The sequence below is a fragment of the Chiloscyllium plagiosum genome, unplaced genomic scaffold, assembly GCF_037043375.1.
Source record: "Chiloscyllium plagiosum isolate Xiang-an unplaced genomic scaffold, Cpla_swu_hap1 HiC_scaffold_2, whole genome shotgun sequence".
Classification (NCBI taxonomy): Eukaryota; Metazoa; Chordata; class Chondrichthyes; order Orectolobiformes; family Hemiscylliidae; genus Chiloscyllium; species Chiloscyllium plagiosum.
The window spans coordinates 102,988,155-103,007,856 of record NW_028270140.1 but is presented as its reverse complement, the minus strand read 5'-3'; the positions used below and the strand labels follow the sequence as shown (position 1 = coordinate 103,007,856).

Sequence of the window (19,702 nt, the reverse complement as noted above, 5' to 3'; positions counted from 1 at the left end):
TCCAATTACCTTAAAATTATGACCCTCATGATAGACATTTCCGCCATAGGATAACGTCTCTGGCTCTCCATTCTAACTATGCCTCTCAAAATCTTGTACACCTCTATCAAGTTCTGGATTCAACTCAACTTTCTTCCCCATTCACCTTATCCCTTGGTTTTCTGAAACTAAAAATCCATCTATTCCAGTTTTCAATGTAGTCAAAGTTGGAGCATCCACAACCCTTTTGGTAGTGTAGACAATTACGAAAATTCATGACTCTTTGAGTGAAGAAATTTATCCTCATCTGTCCTAAATGAACTCCCACTTATCCTAACACAGTATTCCTTTGTTCGAGCTTCCCCAACCAGCAGAAACCACCTCTCAGTACCTACTATGTCAGGTCCCATTCGAATGTGAAACATTTCGATGAGATCCCGCTCCTTTAAACTCCAAGGAATATGGATTCCATTTATTCAGCCTCTCATCAGAGGGAGACCCTTTCAGCTCAGGAACCAACTTAGTGAACCTTCACCATGCTGCCTTAAATACAAGTCTGTCCTTTCTCAAATTTGTGCACAGTGCTGCAAGTGTGGTCTCACGGTAACCCAATTCAATTGTGCCAAGAGTTAATTCTTGTGCAGCAATTCTTTCATAATAGAGGCTACATTGTTTATTTTTGCATTCATGGGATGTGGGCATTGCTGGCACAGACAGCATTTATTGCTCATCCCGAGGTACCCTTGAGAAAGTTTTGGTGAGCTACTTCCTGAAGCACTGAAGTCCATTTGGTGTAGGGATATCAACAATGCTCCTGGAAAGGAGTTCCAGCATTTTGACTAATAAATAGTGAAGAAACAGCAATATATTTCCAAGTCAGAATGATGCATATCTTGGAGGGAAACTTGCAGGTGGTGGTGTTCCTAAGTATCTGCTGCCCTTGTAGATGGTAATATTTGTGGGTTTGAAATGTGCTATTTAAGGAGCCTTGGTAAATTTCTGCAATGTATCTTATAAATAGTATACACTGCCACTACTGAGCGTTAATGGTGGAAGATAGAGTGAATGTGGTGCCAGTCTAGCAGTTACTTTATCCTGGATGTCACCATGCTTTTTATGTGTTGTTGGAGCTGCATTCATCTAGGCAAGTGAGGAGTTTTTAATAGAGATTTATAAAATCATGACAGACATAGATAAGGTGAACAGCTGAGGTCTTTTTCCAAGCATAGGGGACTCCAAAACTAGAGGACACAGGTTTAAAGTGAGACAGTAAAGATTTAAAAGAGACATAAAGGGGCAATGTTTTCATGCAAGGCTGGTGAATGTATGGAATGAGCTGCCAGAAGAAGTGATAGAAGTGGGTGCAATTACAACACATAAAAGACATTTGGACAGGTACAAGAATAAGAAAGGTTGAGAAGGATATGGATCAAATGCAGGCAAATGGAACCAGTTAAGTTTGGGATACCTGGTCAGCATGGACAAATCAGACCAAAGGGTCTGCTTTTGTGCTGTATGACTCTATGACTCTATATGAATACTGCATCTACAAAATAGCAATACTGCAGAGACTACCGAAAAACCCGCCCACCATCTACGTGGCATAAATGTGCAGCGTGATGTAGTTTGTCTGGATGAGTGCAGACCCATCAATATTCAAATAGCTTGATACCATTTGGGACAAAGCAACTTACTTTATTGACACCACATCCACAAATATTCGCTCCCTTCATGACTAAAGCTAAGTTGTAGCACAGCTACAAGATGTACTGCAGAAATCACCAAGATTCCTTTGACAGCACTTTACAAACCCAGAACCACTACCATCTCGAAGCAAAAGGACAGTAGATATATGGGAATACCACAGCTTGCAAATTCTAAGCTACCCACCATCCTGATTTGGAAATTTGTCACCATGCATTCAGTGTCCTGGGTCAAAATACTGGAACTCTTTCTATAACTGCACTGCGGGTGAAGCTACCAAATGGACTGCAGCAATCCAAGAAGGGGGCTCACTGTCAGCTTCTCAAGGGCAATTAGGATGGGCAATAAATGTTCTGCACAACCAGTGACATCTATATAATACAAATTTAATGAATGAATAAAACAGTGGATTCTACCAAAGTCTGGGAGGTGCAACTGAATTGCAGGCTACTATCGTGCAAGCTCAGACTGCTACTATCTGGGTTAGTTTTCAAAGTGTGCAACAAACCCCATAAATCTGACCTCCAATAGATTACCAGGACTTCTGAGGCATCAACCCAGAATCATGGCAATGGAGTATAAATTTTCTCTCACCTTTTAAGCTCCAACCTGTATCAATGCTGTTGCTATTGACTGCTATTGACTGCTAGACTGCCCATGTTGCAGCATGGGTGTGGGGTGGAAATGTGATAGTTAGGAGAAGTTGGAGCATCTCAACCCAGAAATGCTTGAGGTCACCTTTCAAAGTCATCTGCAGTCTCCTCAATTGAAAGTCAGCCATTAATGCAACAAGTAGTGGGAAAGAACCGTGTTGAACAATAATAGAGACAAAGGCACAAAGGAAATGCACAATAAGAATTCATTTTGCTTAAGTCATAATTTGATTACAATTGGTTTAAAATGTCATTTGTTGATGGCTTTTACTTTTGTGCTATTAGAAAGAGGACAATGTCACTGTCACTGTCACTGATGGAAGAAAGGTAAGGAGTTTAGGAATGGAGAATCGTGGTTGGGTCAACTGGTAACTTGTGAATTATTTGATCTTGTAGTGCCCAGGTGGATAGCCGCTGTCTATGCTCCCTTCCTCTCCTTGTAACATTTACTCCAACTTTCTCTATCAGGTGACGGCAAGTGCTATTCCCTCAGTGGCCATCTTGCATAGCATGCAACACGTCACCACAAATCTTGATGTCTGCCTAATGTGTATTACAGTGCTCCTCAAATCCATTCCAGACAGAAAAAATATTATTTGAGGATGCTAATGGGATGCTCTGTTAATGTTCCATGTGGTCTGTCAATAGTCAAATTAAACTATTAAGCTGGTGGCCTGCTTAGAAGACCCAATTTTTAGTTTTGTGGAGGTCCACTGGCAGTTTAAAAAAAAGCTGTTTCAAACCAATTTTTCATCATGACTGGTAACATTACCCCATTCAAACAAAAACATAAATAAAATTGAACTGTGAAAAATAAGCAATTCCTATTTTGCAATAAATATTACGTTATAACTAATTTTGACTGTTTTCAATTTTTCTTTAACATTTTAATCAATAGAGGAATTTTTTAAAAACTTCTTTTTGCTTGACACAGGTTAAGAGGTGATCAATGAACACAACTCTTTGACATTGAAAAATAAAATTATCATTTTTTTCCAAACACATTTACATCTAGGCAATTTTGATCCCCCTCTGACTAAGTTTTCCAGTTGTGTTTTTATTGCTAAAATGAATGAGGTCATCCAGTAGTGTACTCTTCTAAGCTGAACAACATCCCTCACTAATTTTTCAGGAACAGGCAATTTGAGGATTTATACATAACAGTTTCTATGTACTCACACATTATCAATTATTTTAGTTCTGCAGTTTATAATTCTTATTTTTGAGGTAAATTGTGATACATAGTGTCAATTATAATCAGTACCTAACTGGTTTAAAGTAACTTCTTAAACAACAATTACTTTTTTTCACTGCAAAGTAATAACAATTCAATTCCCTTTGACTATATAAATGCCCATACTATTTTATATTCTCTGGATACAATTTCTTTTTGTCATAGCTCCCAATCCTTTCATGACTGGACTGGGGATGTGCACTGTTGCTCTTGTTGTTACACTTCATGGGTCACAGCGCAGAACTTTAAAAAAATTCCCAATTCCCAAGATAACCAATTAAATACCTTTTCTATATCAGGTTTTTAAACAAACATCTATTAACCCAATTTCTTAATAAACAAAATTATGGATTTGTTATTAAAATAAAACATATTGCAACATCGATATAATATGTTGTAAAATGAAGGTACAAATGCTTAATCCCTTTAAATATCCTCAAAATACACATACAAGCACATGCATGCACACATCTTTCTTTATGAAAAGAGAACAACAGATTCCTCTGCAGAGATTAGTTTTCTGCAAAAAATGTTTTGCTAAAGGTTATTCTAGAAGGCAAAAGGATAAAGTGGAGAATGCTATGAGTAGTAGATAATACTATTTAATCTTGCCAATATATACTATGATAGCTAATATTCTTTAATTGCAATATTGGTACTGGCACTATACAAATGATTCCAAACTAATATTAAGTATTAACTGTTATAAATGTACAAGTTTAAATACAACTAAGCCACAGGTTCCTTCATTTAAAAATTTAGTTTGCTTTAAGAGAGAAAGCAGAGACTATACTTGTGAAACTACCTCTGGTAGCCCTACTAAAAAGATAACGTCAGCATCCTACTATGAAACACCCTTTATTTAAACCTTTGACAATAGAACTGCTTCTCACTAAATCAGGCATTCAGGGTATCAATATTCCTGACATTCAAAGTTTGTGTCAGCCAGCCTCTCTGATGAGGCTGTTAATCTGGTCCAATCAACTAAGTCATATTCTTGTAAGATCCAGTTGGCGGACCTCGTTACAATCACTATGTGCCTCTTGCTCTGAGTCCATGGACACAGAGCAGTCCTTAAAAGCCTCCTGGGATGCTTTAACACTGGGTCACGTTCCGCCAACTCAGAATCTGACACAGGAGATATGTAACGAATGGGAACTCACCTCTTGTGCCTGAAGTACCTCGGTAGACTTTCACTCCCTTCTTCCAGAGGCAGAAGCATTGAGGCAGCTACTTCTGTCACGTCCATCTCTGATTCAGAGGACTTGATAATGTTTGATGGAGAGGATGAATCAATGGATGTCTGAAGTATTTCTGAAGGCTCCAAGGGATAGGGCAAGGTTTGCTCCCACACAGTTTGTGAATTTGCAGCTTTCAAGTGGTCCAACCCTTATTCAGGACCGTTTCACTTACCCAAACTTTATAAGTCATTAGTCCTGATCTCGTGTTGATTGTGTATCTCACTGATGCATGTCTGCTTCCATGATTCTTGCACCAAATATCCCCGTACTAAACGAGTGGAGTCTTGGGTTCTGCACTGGTGCCTGACGCCATTTCCTGGTTCTAAGAGGATCACACTTGGCCTGGTGCAGTATTCCATCCATCAGCAACTCTGCTGGTGTTATCCCTGTAGTTGCATATGGGGTGGTCCCATAATCAAACAAAAACCATGACAGCTTGGTATCGAGTGAGGCTGTAGGTCATTTCTTCAATCCAGCATTCAAAATTTGGACCTCTCATTCAGCCAGATCATTAGATGATGAGTGGTATGGAACTGTCCTAAGATGTCAAATCCCATTTGATTTCAAGAAGTAACCAAAGTCCTCGTTGGTAAACCATGGCATGTTATCTGTGACCAATAACTCCAAGGCTCAGTGTGTCGCAAAAACGTATGCAATTTTTCTATCGGCACTCCAGTTTTGACGAATGGATTCTACGCATGTCCAACCACTTTGGATGGGCATCTACAGTGACTAAAAACATTGAACCCATGAAAGGACCTGCATAGTTGACATGCAACCAAGTCCAAGGTTTACCCAGCCACTCCAACTTATTTGTGGAAGCTGCTGGCAGTGATGTTTGACCTTGTGGAGAGTCTGGGCCATATCCCACCAATGCGGCTTTCTCTGTGTCAAGCCTGGCAACCAGACATAACTCCTTGCCAACATATTCATTTTGGAGAGCCTTAAATGACCTTGGTGGAGTGCAGTCAGTATCTGATGGTGACTTTTGCTTGCATCAATCATTCTTACTTCCGATATTAATTTGTTATCCTCAACTATGAGCTGGTCGTTCTGGGCCCAAAAAAGTAGTAATTCTTGCAGCGATGACCCTTTGATTTCCTGTATTCAAACAATTTGTTTCAGTTTTTAAAGGACTTGATCTTTCTTTGTCCAAAGTCTAATGTTGTTAGCTGTGATTGGTACAGTGTTCAGAAAATTCAATGTCATGACTCATTCTTCCACTTCCGGTACCATGGGTGGTATGTTGTGACAATGTTGTCACATTAAAAAGGTTACTTTGTCCTGGGGTTTTTTTGAAGAGAAGTTGTAAAAGCAGAGATGCCAAACTGGTAGTGGAGATTCCCTAAATAAGCAGCTTGGGAGGCCTTTAGGTTTTTTTTTAAAAAAGTTGGAACAATGAAAGCAGCTTGAATGAGAGGAGCCAATACTCACAGACCTGTCTTTATGTTTGTTTTAGCTTGAGCAGTCAGAAGCTGTTTGGGGTCCCAGAGTTGGAAGCTTCAGTGAACGATTCCTCGCTGCTACTTTCTTTGAAATCTCTCAATCATGGAGATACACAGCATGGAAACAGACCCTTTGGTCCAACTTGTCCATGTCGACCAGATATCCAAAATAAATTTGGCACATATCCATCTAAACCTTTCTATTCATTTACCCATCCACGTGCCTTTTAAATGTTGAAATTGTACCAGCTCTATCATTTCCTCTGGTAGCTCATTCCGTACATGCACCACCCTCTGCTGGAAAACAATTGCCCCTTAGGTCCTTTTTAAATTTTTCCCATCTGATTTTAAACCTATGCCCTCTAGTTTTGGATTCCCCCAACTCAGGGAAATGACCTTGGCTATTTATCCTAACCATGCCTCAGCCTCTCCTTATAGCTTAAACCCTGGCAACATCTTTGTGAATCTTTTCTGAACCCTTTCAAGTTTCACAACATCCTTTCTACAGAAGGGAGACCAGAATTGCACATAGTATTCCAATAGTGAACTAACCAATGTTCTGTACAGCCGCAACATGACCTTCCAACTTCTATACTTAATGCTCTGACCAATAAAGGCAACATACCATACCAAATGCCTTCTTCATTATCCTATCTACCTGCACCTCTACTTTCAAAGACCTATGAACTTGCACTCAAGGTCTCTTTGTTCAGCAACACTCCCCAAGACCTTACCATTAAGTATATAGATCGTGTCCTGATTTACCATTCCAAAATGCAGTTCCTGACATTTATCTAAATTAAATTGCATCTGTCATTCCTCGGCCTATTGGCCCATTTGATCAAGATCCCGTTGCACTCTGAGGTAATCTTCTTCACTGTCGACAACCCCTCCAATTTTGGTGTTATCTGCAAACTTACTAACCATACCTCTTATGTTCACATCCAAATCATCTATATAAATGACAAAAAGTAGCAAACTCAGCACTGATCCTTGTGGCACACTGCTGGTCACAGGTCTCCAGTCTGAAAAACAACCCTCCACCACCACCCTCTGTCTTCTATCCACGAGCCAGTTCTGAATCCAAATAGCTCGTTCTCCCTATATTCCATGTGATCTAATCTAGCTAATTTTCTAAATTTCTCTTTCTTTTGTTTGTATTTTAACTATGGCGTTTAAATAAATTGTGTTTTGCTTAATGTCGAGTAGTTTGACCAATCACATCATATCGAGAACGTGCATTTCACATCTGCCTTTAAAAAAGGACAAAGTTAGGATTAGGCTACCTTCTTAAAATATTTTGAGGGAATCTGGTCTGGTCTATAAAAATATCTGCTAAGTGAAGACAGCTCAATACATCCGCATTCGGTACTGACCTCTTGGTTGAAGTTCTAATTTGAAATCATAAGCATTTAATATGAGAGCCCATTGTTGAATGCAGCCTGAAGCTATGGGTGGCACTGCCTTAGCATCTTTAAGACGACCAAGTAGGGGTCTGTGGTCCGTGAATACCACAAATTTTCATAAATAAAAGGTATTGGTGGAACTTTGACTCCAAATATGACTGCCAATCCTTCTTGTTGTATTTGCCGTATGTATGCTCTGCATTAACCAAAGTCCTGAATGGATGAACAGTTGGATGTTCTTCTCCAGTGGGCCACCAATGAGGCAATATCACCACAATGCCATACAAGGAGGTATCACGTGTCAATACCAGGGCTTTCTTGGGATCATAGTGAGACAATGAATTAAAGGATGATAGTTGTTCCTTTACTTCAGAGAAAGCTGGGCTTATCTATGAGACCATTTCAAAGACTGATCCTTTAGGAGTTGATGCAATGGTGCCAGATGAATGCCAAGTTATGTATGGACTTTCTGTAATAGCTTCCCAGAAATAATGATCTAAGTCTTGTACAGACATAGGGGCATAGTGCCTTCAATTGCCCTCATTTTATCTTCCAACTGATGTAAGCCAGTCATGTCGACCCTGTAGCCCAAGTAGATTACTTGAGGTGCTTGGAACTCAATTTTTTCCCTTCTTAGGCATATGCCTGCCTCAAAAAACAAAACACCTCAGGACTGTATCCAAGTTCTCCAAGTGTTCCTTATTAGTCTTCCATTATCAGGACGTCATCTAGGTAAATGCCAATCTGAGGTAGAACTTGCAAAATGTTCTCCATCCTCTGCTGAAAAATTGAACACTGACAATATGCTGACTGGCAATCTCATTTCTTGGTACAAGCCCATTTAGGTAGTAATTGTAGCATGCTTCTCAGAATCCTGGTCTAAATGCAATTACAAGTAAGAGTGACTCATGTCATGCTTCATGAAGAACAAACCTCCTGCCAGCTTTGTGTACAAATCCTCTACCTGAGGGATTTATCCAACTGAGGAAAACAGTTTACTGTTTGTTTTACATCCCCACAAAGGCAAACTGACCCACTGGGCTTCAACATTCGTACGATCGATGATGACCATTCTGCGAACTGGACTGGTGTGATGATTCCTTCACTGTTTCTACTTTTGCCTGAAAGGCAAATGACACTGGGTGGACCTTGCAGAATCACAGAATTGCTTCCTGGTCAACATGCAAGGTGGTCTTATTCTCTCATGGTCCCGAGACCTTCTGGGTGTTTAATTAGGATTTCATCAGCTGCTATTTTCTACAGACAATGCTATGCGAATCTCTTGCAACCAGTTTTTCTCCATCAAACTGGGCCCAAGCCTTTTAGTACAATCACTGGTAACTGAACCAGCTGCCTTTCATAACAAACCCAAACAGAGGTTGTACCCTTCATTTGCAAAGGTTCACAGCTGAGCCAAAGTCTTGTACAAATTTAAGGGCTGAAGCCCAGAGCAAGTTTTATTAAAAACTGGTTCTGCAATCACTGATATGGCCACATGGCTATCAATCTACATTAGAAGTGGATAGCCAGTTAACCAGACAATTATGTTGACTGACTCTGATTTGGATGTTGCTAAGTAATTTTATTGTTTCAAACCAGATACAGATGGAGTTTCCAGGGTATGAAGTCTCTTGGACACACTCCAGAATACTCCCCTATGAGTTAACTTACTCCATTTAAGTCTACTGAGGCTCTGCTGCTGCCCCAATTCCGCACATTGGCAATTATAATGTCATACCGGCAGGATCCTGAGGAACATTGTTACTGTTTGGCAAGACTTGGCCTTTGGGGGTTTTGAGGTTTTGCTGTGGCCCGACAATGATATGCTGTTATCAGGATATTTCCTGAGCCAGGCTTTGCAGTTGCTTGCACTAAAGTGGTGTTCCCTAAGCTCAAGTGGACTGGTGAAGGTGTCCACATCCATCAGAATATCTTCCAACTCACGTGCTCCACTTGCCACATTTTCCTATGATAAAATCAATTGTCTTAAACTAGTCAAAACTCTGTTATCAATGGCCCTAGTTCTCGAATTGCATCTCAGAATTAAAAAAGGACTGGGGTCATAATATTCCTTAACTATGTCAACCAATTAGTCAGAGTCATAGAGATGAACAACATGGAAACAGACCCTTAGGTCCAACCCGTCCATGCTGACCAGATAGCCCAACCCAATCTTGTCCCACCTGCTAGCACCCGGCCCACATCCCTCCAAACTCCTCCTATTCATATACCCATCTAAATGCCTCTTAAATGTTGCAGTTTTACCAGCCTCCACCACATCCTCTGGCAGCTCATTCCATATACCCTCTGCGTGAAAAAGTTGACCCTTAGGTCTCTTTTATATCTTTCCCCTCACACCCTCTAACTCTGGACTCCCCAACCCCAGGGAAAAGACTTTGTCTATTTATCCTATCCATGCCCCTCATAATTTTGTAAACTCTATAAGGTCACCCCTCAGTCTCCGATGCTCCAGGGAAAACAGCCCCAGCCTGTTTAGCCTCTCCCTGTAGCTCCAATCCTCCAACACTGGCAACATCTTTGTAAATCTTTTCTGAACCCTTTCAAGTTTCACAACATCATTCCGATAGGAAGGAAATCAGAATTGCACGCAATATTCCAACAGTGGCCTAACCAATATCCTGTACAGCCGCAACATGACTTCCCAACTCCTGTACTCAATACTCTGACCAATAAAGGAAAGCATACCAAACGCCTTCTTCACTATCCTATCTACCTGCGACTCCACTTTCAAGGAGCTATGAACCTGCACTCCAAGGTCTCTTGTTCAGCAACACTCCCTCGGACCTTACCATTAAGTGTATAAGTCCTGCTAAGATTTGCTTTCCCAAAATGCAGCACCTCGCATTTATCGGAATTAAACTCCATCTGCCAATTCTCAGCCCATTGGCCCATCTGGTCCAGATCCTGTTGTAATCTGAGGTAACCCTCTTCACTGTCCAATATACCTCCAATTTTGGTGTTATCTGCAAACTTACTAACTGTACCTCTTATGCTCGCATCCAAATCATTTATGTAAATGACAAAAAGTAGAGAGGCCAGCTGCTATCCTTGTGGCATTCCACTGGTCACAGGCCTCCAGTCTGAAAAACAACCCTCACTACCACATTCTGTCTTCTACCTTTGAGCCAGTTCTGTATCCAAATGGCTAGGTCTCACTGTATTCCAGGAGATCTAACCTCGCTAATCAGTCTCCCATGGGGAACCTTGTCGAATGCCTTATTGAAGTCCATATAGATCACATCTACTGCTCTGCCCTCATCAACCTTCTTTGTTACTTCTACAAAAAACTCTGTCATGTTTGTGAGACATGATTTCCTACGCACAAAGCCATGTTGACTATCCCGAATCAGTCCTTGCCTTTCCAAATACATGTACATCCTGTCCCTCAGGATTCCCTCCAACAATTTGCCCACCACCGACGTCAGGCTCACCGGTCTATAGTTCCCTGGCTTGTCTTTACCACCCTTCTTAAACAGTGGCACCACATCTGCCAACCTCCAGTCTTCCGGCACCTCACCTGTAACTATCGATGATACAAATATCTCAGCAAGAGGCCAAGCAATCACTTCTCGAGCTTTCCACAGAGTTCCAGGGTACACCTGATCAGGTCCTGAGGATTTATCCACTTTTAACTGTTTCAAGACATCCAGCACTTCCTCCTCTGTAATCTGGACGTTTTGCAAGATGTCACTATCTATTTCCCTACAGTCTATATCTTCCATATCCTTTTCCACAGTAAATACTGGTGCAAAATATTCATTTAGTATCTCCCCCATTTTCTGTGGCTCCACACAAAGGCCGCCTTGCTGATCTTTGAGGGGCCCTATTCTGTCCCTAGTTACCCTTTTGTCCTTAATATATTTGTGAAAACCCTTTGGATTCTCCTTAATTCTATTTGCCAAAGCTATCTCATGTCCCTGTTTTGCCCTCCTGATTTCCCTCTTAAGTATACTCCTACTTTCTTTATACTCTTCTAAGGATTCACTCAATCTATCCTGTCTATACCTGACATATGCTTCCTTCTTTTTCTTAACCAAACCCTCAATTTATTTAGTCATCCAGCATTCCCTATACCTACCAGCCTTCCCTTTCACCCTGACAGGAATATACTTTCTCTGGATTCTTATTATCTCATTTCTGAAGGCTTCCCATTTTCCAGCCGTCCCTTTACCTGCGAAAATCTGCCTCCAATCAGCTTTTGAAAGTTCTTGCCTAATACCGTCAAAATTGACCTTTCTCCAATTTAGAACTTCAACTTTTAGATCTGGTCTATCCTTTTCCATCGCTATTTTAAAACAAATAGAATTATGGTCGCTGGCCCCAAAGTGCTCCCCCACTGACACCTCAGTCATCTGCCCTGCCTTATTTCCCAAGAGTAGGTCAAGTTTTGCACCTTCTCTAGTCAGTACATCCACATACTGAATCAGAAAATTGTCTTGTACACACTTAAGAAATTCCTCTCCATCTCAACCTTTAACACTATGGCAGTCCCAATCGATGTTTGGAAAGTTAAAATCCCCTACCATAATTACCCTATTATTCTTACAGATAGCTGAGATCTCCTTACAAGTTTGTTTCTCAATTTCCCTCTGACTATTAGGGGGTCAAAAATACAATCCCAATAAGGTGATCATCAATTTCTTATTTCTCAGTTCTACCCGAATAACTTCCCTGGATGTATTTCCGGGAATATCCTCCCTCAGCACAGCTGTAATGCTATCCCTTATCAAAAGTGCTACTTCCCCTCCTCTCTTGCCTCCCTTTCTATCCTTCCTGTAGCATTTGTATCCTGGAACATTAAGCTGCCAGTCCTGCCCATCCCTGAGCCATGTTTCTGTAATTGCTATGATATCCCAGTCCCATGTTCCGAACCATGCCCTGAGTTCATCTGCCTTCCTTGTTAGGCCCCTTGCATTGAAATAAATGCAGTTTAATTTATTAGTCCTACCTTGTCCCTACCTGCCCTGACTGTTTGACTCACTTCTGTTCTCAGCTGTACCCGTCCTTGAAAGGTTTTAGCATCTGGTGCCTCAGGAAAAGTTAGGCTCCTCGTGACAGAAAAAAGCTGCAGTACCACAGGCTGTCATGAGAATTACTTGTTTTGTTTTCCTTCTGCCACTACAATGTTGTTACCCAGAAAAAATGTGACATTATTTCAACATTCTGGGCCTTGTGCTGAATGTCAGGGTTGAACGAGTCAAGCTTCCCAGCAGATGCATAATGTAGGAAAATGCTTACTGCCCAACTTCAAAATGACTGCTGGAGGCAAGTTAGTTCAGGGTTGCGCTCTACTCTCGTGACCACTGAAATAACTCTTCAGAGGCTGGCATCCCATCACTAATCACACTTTATTTACAAATGCACAGTCTTTGATGGTAGCACTACCTCTCACGGAGTCAAGCACTCAGGATTTCAATATCCCTGTCATTTACCATTTTTAATCTGTCAGCCAGCTCTCCCTAATTGGATTAGATAAACTCATATTCTATGATGTCCAGCTGGCTGACCTCATTACAAATCACTCCAGTAAGTGAAGTAAAAGGGTAAAGTCACTAGAGGGCTGCTCTCTCATTAAACAGAGAGAGAGAGAGAGAGAGAGAGAGAGAGAGAGAAAGAAAGAGAGAGGACTAGTGGTTGTTTAACCTGAGGGTCATTGTGCCTCGGGCGAGGGGAAAGGTTTTTCAGGTGAGTCTGTTGTGATAACCTAGCCAGTGGAGGAACTGATGCCATGCTATAGACAACACTCTGCAAACCAGCTGTCCATCCAGCTGAACTGTCCGACCCCCATCCCTCAATGATAACACTAATATGCAAATAAAGAATACAGTCACATAACATTCTATGCCATTATTTTAGCATTGATTTTCACCCACTTCTAGCAAAAGTGTTAATCCCCTGCTAAAAGAGGAGAAAAGGCATTGTATATAACCAAATTAAGCACCTGTTGGATTATGTTAAGTTATTTTTAAGCTTCTATGTTTGTGGTACATAATTTAGATCACAACAGTTAGTATTTTTACTTCTTAGTCAAAGATGCCCGATACTGATTCCTATACTGGCATCAATTAAAAATAATTTAACTCACAAGAATGTTTACTTTTACACTGTTAGATTAGGTGCAAAACCTGTTAAAATGTTAAACCTTGTTTAATGAGGAAAAATAGAGTTTTTAATGGCTTATTAACTTCATTAACACCACTGAATATCTCTGGCTCTGAAAATAACTAATGTCATATTCGTGGAAGCACATATTTCTTAGAGCTAAGATTAAAAAGAAACCAATACTTCAATTTTAAAGCTTGCTTATGTATTTCAGCTTCTCCATTAATCATATATGTATGTCCCAAGCTTCATTTTATTTTCTGTAAAATGATCTCGAAAAGTAAAGGAAGACCAGTGACTTTAACTTCCTAGCTTGCCCATGAGAATTTTCCTGCTTGATGATATCACTGTTGTTGGATGCCCAATATCTACTTGAATCTACAGATTCAAATTTAATATTGAGAAATGTTAAATTTGTGTCATAGAGATCTGCAGATCTTTATGGCCAGTTCTCTATGAAGTTAATAGCTAGTGGTATTGTTCTGCTGCTAACTGCAGAATTCAAGATATTGGCTTATACTAAGAAAAAAGTGTCAAAGTACTCACTTCTCAAATGTGGAGAATCGCAATTAGAAATGAAAAGTGTGGCGCTGGAAAAGCACAGCCAGTCAGGCATCATCCGACGAGCAGGAGACTATAAGCTATTCATCGGGAATGGTGATGGTTGGGGATGGGTGGGTTGAGCGATAAATGGGAGGGAGTGGCTCTGGCGGGAAGGTAGCTGGGAATGCGATAGGTAGATGACGGTGGGTGGTGATGGTGATAGGTTGGAGAGGAGGTGGAGCGGATAGGTGGGAAGGGAGATGGACAGGTAGGACAGTTCAAAAGGTCACTGCCAAGTTAGAGGATTGCATCTGGGAAATGGGGACAGGGGAAAATGAGGATATTGGTGAATTCAGCATTGATCCCTTGTGGGTGGAGGGTCCTAAGGCAGAAAATGAAACGTTCTTCCTCCAGTCGTCAGGTGGTTAGGATTTGGCAATGGAGGAGGCCAAAGACTTGCATGTCGTTGGCGGAGTGGGAGGGGTAATTGAAGTGTTTGGCCATGAAGCAATGGGGTTGATTGGTATGTGTGTCCCAGAGATGTTCTCTGAGTGCAAGTTGGTGACCTGTCTCCCCAGTGTAGAGGAGACCATATCGGGAGCAACGGATACAGTAGATGATGTGCGTGGAAGTGCAGGTAAATCTCTGTTAGATATGCAAGGATTCTTTGGACGGAGGTGAGGTGGGCGGTGTGGGCGCAGGTTTTGTACTTCTTGCAGAGGCAAGTAAAGGTGCTAGAAGTGGACGGTGGGTTTGTGGGGGGGGGCGTGGACCTAACAAGGGAGTCACGGAGGGAGTAGTCTCTGCAGACTGCAGATAGGGATGGGGAGAGAAATATATCCCTGGTGGTGGCAGGAGGATGATGTGTTGCATCTGGAAGTTGGTGGGGGGGAAGGTGAGGACCGGGGGTGGGGGGGGGGTCTGTCCTTGTTGCGATTGGAGAGGTGCGGAAAGTGGAGAAGATGTGCTGGAGGGCATCATTAACCACGAGGAGGGGAAATTGTGGTCCCTGAAGAAGGAGGCCACCTGGGATGTTCTCTGGTGGAATTAGAATCCCTTCAGAATCCCCACAATGTGGAAACAGGCCATTTGACCCAATAAGTCCACAACTACCCTCCGAAGAGGTACCCATCCAGACCATTCCCCTACATTTACTAATGCACCTCACACTATGGGCAATTGAGCAGAGCCAATTCACCTCACCTGCATTTCTTTGGATTGTGGAAGGAAACCAAGGCACCTACAGGAAATCCCATGCAGACACGGGGAGACAGTTGCCTGAAGCAGGAATCAAAACTGGGTCCCTGGCGCTGTGAGGCTGTAGTACTAACCACTGAGCCACCGTGCTGCCCCCTCAGGTGCTTCTGGGGGCAGATGCGGCGTAGGCAGAGGAATTGGGATTAAGAGATAGCATTTTTGCAGGAAGCAGGGTGGGAGGAGGTGTAGCTGTGAGTTGTAATTTATGTCCATGTTAATTCGGTTGCCTACCTGTCCATCTACCTTCTCACCTATCTGCTCCATTCTCTTTTCCGACCGATCACCATCACCTCCCTCCATTCCTGATGAAGAGCTTATGCTTGAAACGTCGACTCTCCTGGTCTTCAGATGCTGACTGACTGGCTGTGCTTTTCCAGCATTAAACTTTTTGACTCTGATCTCTAGCATCTGCAGTCCTCACTTTTTCCCTCAGAATTGCAATTAGTAAAAGTACTGTCTTGTCTTTAGTACTGAATTTCATATTTTATGAAATCTTAACTGGAATTCGATTATAGTAGCTATGCTGCTGTACATAAATGTATGAGTTAATTAGCTAATGTAGGTCAGCTAGCTACTCTCTTGCATTCTTTTAACTTAAGAGCTCCAACAGTATAGAGATATAATAAAACTTTCATACCATTGCTGGTTTTCTCAGGAGCTTTGGTACAACTGATTAAACAGTTGTAGCTGAATCTGCAATAGTTGCTTTCTCAAAATTCACAAGGATTTAATTCTGTGAATAACTGCTATGTGATGTCAAACTTGATTAGTATAGATCTCATTAGAAATCCTCTGTTTAATTCTAGTCCTTATTGGATACATTCCACAGTAGACATGATTGGTGAAAGAATATGTTTATGGTCTGATACTATAACTCATAGCTCTGATTAAAAATTCTCATAAGCCCCTGAAGAAATACATTAGGTACTTTGGTGTACTACAGGTGTAATTAAGTGAACCCTGAAATACTTCTGAGATGTCTCAACCAGTCTTTGACTAAACTATAATAAAACTCCCTGATAATCTGACATATCTCTCTGGCTTGTTATATACTCCTTGTAATATTCATGGTACAGGGTCATACTTGAATTTATAGAAACAAATCAATTTTTTAAAACTTAGGATCCTGAATACTTACGCTTTTTATGAAAACAGAAGTTCAAAGGGAAAGACAAATGTGGAACTAAATAATGTAGTTTTAATATCACTGGACTAGGAATTGGAGAGACCCATGCCATGCAGACGAATAGTCTGAGGCCCTGGGTTTGAATCCCACATGGCATTTGAATTCAATAAAATCCTAGAATTAAAATCTGGCTCAATGATGTTCATGTAACCATTCTTGATGGCTATTAAAATCTCATTTGGTTCATTCATGTCATTCAATTTTCTTATCTGACCTACACATGACTCCAGATCTACAGCAATGTAGTTGACTCCTAAGTACTGTCTGAAAGTATGGAAGGGAAAAAAAAGTACTGCCCTGAGCTGTAACACCCACATCCCATAAATTTTCATTAATTCAGCGCTTTTGCACTCAGATGAAGAAATACACTTGATGTTTGGTAAATCGGACCTACAATGTTACTTTTGATTATTCTATATTCAAATTGTACCCCTTAGAAAGATAACCTATCACAGTATAATTAAGAATGAGACAGCCAGAAACTATGTGAAGAAATAAAATCGCAGGAGTGGGATAGAAAGATATGATGGTGCAACTGAAGATAAGAAAGGTCTTTCCTGCAAATCAAGATTAGTTACTCTGAACAGGAGATGAGCAACGCGATGAGAAGCATCATCAGCAGTAGATACTTGCCCATGAGGAAGTTACTGAGAAGGAGCAAGGGACTGAGAGACTATGTAAATGATATCCTCACAAGAGGGTGGATCAATTAAGTTTCCTAGAAATGTCAGAGTATTAGTGCTGCATGAGGCTGCTCATAGCTAAGCGAATTGCTTTCTGACGTATAAACATGTGGGCATTTCCTAACATTAGCTGCAAAAGTCACAACTGCCGCAAATTTCTTCATAGCTGGGTTGTTCTAAGGATCAAATTATGTCCTGGCAACATTTCTCCCACGGCTGGTCATCATTGCATGATGTAGTTCACGGTTACATCTTACATGGAGTTCCAAAAGGATCCCACAATGAGGCAAAGAGGGTCTTCATATACCTCCATTTGAGGAGTCCATCCAGTGTAGACCATCAAGGCAACAACTACTGGGGCAGCCTATGTCATAAGGCCTTGCAGTGTAGAGAAGTAATACAGTCAGAAGGTCCAAGGAACTAATGATGATGACAGTACCATATGAGAGGTAGCTTCCTCAATATCATTTCTGACTTTTGCTGTTCTATGATCACCATGTGAGTATCTTAGTGAACGACCAATTGGAATGCAAGAGGTATTTTTGCATCTTTGCCATTTCAGCTGCTCGAATAGTGGAATGTTTCACATACTCTGCGTGCCACTTCTTCATACACAGTAATGCCTCAGTAGCTTTTCACAAGGGTGTGACTCTCGCAATGAAATAGTTGTGTCATCAAAGTCCTAATAGTAGATAGGGGACAGGTGACGGAGTCTTCCAATCTGTCCCTATTATTTTGAACCATCTCAAGGAACTTTGGCATGGGCACAAATCTCTAACTCTTGGCTTGGGATAATCACCTTGTGTACGAATCACGAGCCGATGCATTACACCTCAACTGGCCATGGCTGTGCCTGTTCTTCATTCTTCAGCGAGGATTGCCCATACTATGTTTGACTTCAAGATCTCTCTCTGTTCACTTGTGGATTGTAATTGACTCTGTCTCACTAGTTCTAAGATCGAGAATGTCTATTGAGCTAAGTCTGTCTGCACTGGTGAAAGCGTGGTTTGAGTGATGTTACAGTGCAGCCTAAGTACTCAAGTCAATGAAGATATCTCTTGGTCTGCACCTACTCCCCATTTCGAAATATGTCTCTATGGAAAACATAGGAAGTGGCTATTCTAAATCACCTCTGTCAGCAACTACTTCTGCAGGGCACAACCAATTCATTAAGCTAATTCTGAGACATGAAGAAAATCAAGGAGGAATGAGTTCTATCCCTGTCATCTGGAGATAATCAGATCTTTTCACTAAGTTTTAGACAGACTTTCATCTTGCCATCACCTGATATACTGCCACCCTGGGCTACCTCCTGTCAGAACAACCATATATGGCCAGCCACATTTGGCAAAGTCCTCTCTCTTGAATTGTGCAGTTTCCATTCCTGCAAATTAGCTGAGAGTTGAGACAATGTTGCCCTTCTTCACTGCTTCAAGATACACTAACATATTTGATGCTACGATTTTCAGTGTTGTGACTCTCACTTTTGCTCTAGATCTGAGCTTTGCCCCTGCAAATCTAAGTTTTGAATGTTCGAGAGGACAGTGCTCTCTCAGGCTGCTCAGCCCCATGTGTGCTTATGCCTGCAGACGTGTTACAATTATGAAGTTCATAGTATTATGTTTTTGCACCATTTCATTTATAAATTATTATATTTTATGATTGTAACTTTAAGTGTCGGGTAGATGCAGGAGGTCATTTGACCTGTGCTGGAGTTTGCAACACAGTAATTCTTGGTAGTTCAGTTGCGAGAGTTGAAAAAGACTCACATTGTTTTATTGAAAGAAAGGTTAAAATTATTTACACTTGAAGGCTATGACAGCAATTTCTATGTCTAGCATGAGTAAACCTTGAATCTCCCAGTTTTAAAATATGAAACCTTGATGTGTTATTCTTTCAATTATTAACCAGATGTTTGAAGCTCTCAAAAGTTCTTGGTGAATTGAGAGACCAGCTTCAAAATACTTGCCTATCCTTCTGCTCTATCACTGTCCTCATCCTTCTGCTATTTCCCAATAAACTGGTAACCACAATAATGGCTGTCACTTTGCTTTCACATCACACCAGTCTTGCAACTCCATGTCTCTGCCATTTCTAATTGGATGGAGACCATGCACCTTGGCCACTAATTGGCCTCCTTGTTAAAAATTTAGTCTGTTCCATCACTCTCAGTTTTGGAGATTGCTTTGCCTCCAGGATTTGATCTACAATGCTAATGAATATGATCTATGATCCCAAAGGATTTTGT

At 41.1% G+C, this 19,702-nt stretch overlaps 1 protein-coding gene across 7 annotated transcripts in view; it reads right to left on the bottom strand.

The window, feature by feature from the left end:
- Window positions 1-19,702, bottom strand: part of kiaa0825 (KIAA0825 ortholog) — a 423,025-nt gene that overhangs the window by 206,684 nt on the left and 196,639 nt on the right. The gene's annotated exons all lie outside the window — the stretch shown is intronic.